Raw genomic sequence first — 2,801 nt, forward strand, 5'->3', positions numbered from 1 at the left:
TTTTCTTTCTTTTTTTTTTTTCCCCTTCCCTGCAGCACCAGCAGGGTACAGGACAAGAGTAGTTTTAAGTATAACACAACCGCACAACCTGCATCCTGGCTCGACACAGACTCCTGCATTATAAGCTCTGATACAGGCGTTCTTGAAAAACAAGCCAATACCCACCACAAAAAGTTAACATGCTTCCCAGAACTTTCAAGAACTGAGGTTATTAGCAAGGGGCTCCAACATCCTACGCTCTCTCATCACTGCTTTGGTTACCCCTCTCTCTCTGTAATTTCCAAGTATCAAATGGACCACAGGAAAAAAAAGAAAAACACACCCTCAACTTCAGGACTCCTCACTGTACTGAGATTCCTTGGTTCAGGAAAAAGTTAACATGCTTCCCAGAACTTTCAAGAACTGAGGTTATTAGCAAGGGGCTCCAACATCCTACGCTCTCTCATCACTGCTTTGGTTACCCCTCTCTCTCTGTAATTTCCAAGTATCAAATGGACCACAGGAAAAAAAAGAAAAACACACCCTCAACTTCAGGACTCCTCACTGTACTGAGATTCCTTGGTTCAGGAAAATCCTACTTCAAAATAAGCAAAGCAACCCAAACAGTATTTCTGAGTTCTCAACTTTTCCTGCCATCTCTTCACTAGCTTTCCTTAAGAGCTTCACCCAAATCAAAACTTAAATTAACATAAAGACCTTAGAGAAAAAAATGTCTTTATTATTAACCAGGGTTTTTTTGCACTGGATTATGTGCCTATTGGCCCAGAACGCTAAATAACATCTACACAATGTTTCTTTCATGTTTCAAGAATTGGAAATAACTGTACAAGGTTAAAGTACAAAAGTACACAAGACAGTGGACACGAAATATCCATGTATGAGTTTATCCCATCTGCTGCTTGGTTGGAAAAGTAGAACTAAAAAATACTGTCCTTCTATAGCTCTGTCAAGTTTAATGAAGTGGGTATAACCTGATTACAACACTAACACCAGTATCACTGATCTGATATTTACAAAAAAATTGTATTTTTTAATAAATTAAAGTCAATGCAACACCCATGCAAGCTAGAATGCTAGCTTTTTGGTGAACAAGGACCCAACATTTGAACAAGAACCTTCCACAGTCCCAAACTTTAAAACTGACTTTTTTTTTTTTTCAAACTGCATCCATTCCTCGCATGGAAGATGTAAATCCCAATCCCATTCCTCTTTGTGTGTGAGTCTGTGATCTTGCCATTTCATACTGTGCATCTAGATTCCTGAAAACCTCTTCCTGTTGTTTCAGCGTTTTGTAACTCTCTTCATCAACAGAACTACAGCCAGCTTCATCCTCACTCTAGAAACAAGACAGAAGAAAACAAACATTAGCCATGTCATGTAGGAAGAGGTGTTGGCATAGTCTACAGGTGTCCTAAACATTTAAAAATCCTGCTCTGTTGTTTTCAAAAGCCAACAAGAATTCCATCATTTGCTTTAATTCCTGGAACATCCTAATTTAACTTTCCTCTCACTGCCAAGAAATACATGGAGGCGTTTATCCAGTTCCTCAGAATTTCTAACTCATTCAAACATGTGTCTCCAATTAAGTATCTACACAAAATAATACTGTGTCACATTATTATTATTCTTGTTTCAGTTACCACTGCTGTTACAGATCACATCAGTTGCCATGATGACCAGAAGCATAATGAAATTCTAGAATTTTAATTGAGTTCTATTTAGAAGCTGCTTGTGAACTTCAATGAGAAGTACAACTTGAGCTCTTAACTGCATAAGGTAGCACCAAGGTAACTTGACATCTCTACTTGTTAATATACACTTTAAAATAGAAAAAGAAATCACTATCCTACAATTAATAATATACTTAATTACACAGCCAGAACTCTTTACCTTAATGCCCATGAGTTTTCTGAACTTGACATTTTGGTCCTTGTTTCCAAAATTTAGCTTTTCCCATATTTCTGCAGACTGTGACTTATCCTGTACAAGTTAAAAAAAAGATTTATCACCTTTTCATGTAAGTTTCTGTTAATACCTCAACATAGTAGCAAGCAAAGAAGCAGTACTGAAAATTAGTCCCTTGTGTAGAACTAGAACAGCTGGAAGTCAAGGATTTCCAGGTCACCTCTGACATTCCTGCATCCTCCTCCCAGAACCTCTTTGTAAGGGAAGTTACTTAACCAGGTTTCCAAAAGGAGGCATATCCTTTACCTAGCTTTATCGCATCCGCATCCCTAAAGTTTGGAAAAACTTGTCAGATTGTATGCTTAAAGTGAAGTATGGAAAATCCAAATTGCTTATTAAGCAACATCCAACACAATCAAGGAAAAGCTGCTTAGACAGCATTCTGGCCTCTTCTTCCCATCAATGCCACACGAAGCAGATTCATCTTTTCAACTCTTACAGTCTGTGAAAAGCTCAGTGAGCCTGATCTAAGGTAACAAATACACCTCCATACTAGCACAGTGTCAAAAGACAAAAATACAAGTATTAAAGCATCAATTTTACCACAGCATCAGGAGGCAAAGTCTGTATTCAGATCCAGCAACGCTCTGAAAACGCAACCACCACAGAAGTCTTTTTTGCTTGGTTGCCTATACTTCACTAATTGCAAGAGCACTTCTTTGACGTAGCACAAAAGGCTTATTTGCATTTATAATTATTTAGTGTCAGTAAGGCAGCAGCCTGCTCCTGAAAAGTTACTAGCAAGGTTTGAAGACTTGTTTTTGAAGTCTGGAATTGGACAGGGTACAAATATCAAACGAGAAGTCTCTACAACCACAGAAAGGAGTAGTCAGTTA

At 38.1% G+C, this 2,801-nt stretch overlaps 1 long non-coding RNA gene across 1 annotated transcript; it reads right to left on the bottom strand.

Moving 5' to 3' along the window:
- Positions 1 to 697: 697 nt before the first annotated feature.
- LOC103781085 lies at positions 698 to 1,980 on the bottom strand. Its single transcript, XR_608205.1, has 2 exons — positions 1,891 to 1,980; positions 698 to 1,336 (listed from the first exon to the last, which is right to left on the bottom strand). It is a non-coding gene; the product is annotated as an uncharacterized LOC103781085 (long non-coding RNA).
- Positions 1,981 to 2,801: the final 821 nt, after the last annotated feature.

This window comes from Merops nubicus, unplaced genomic scaffold (genome assembly GCF_000691845.1).
Source record: "Merops nubicus isolate BGI_N331 unplaced genomic scaffold, ASM69184v1 scaffold41831, whole genome shotgun sequence".
Lineage (NCBI taxonomy): Eukaryota > Metazoa > Chordata > Aves > Coraciiformes > Meropidae > Merops > Merops nubicus.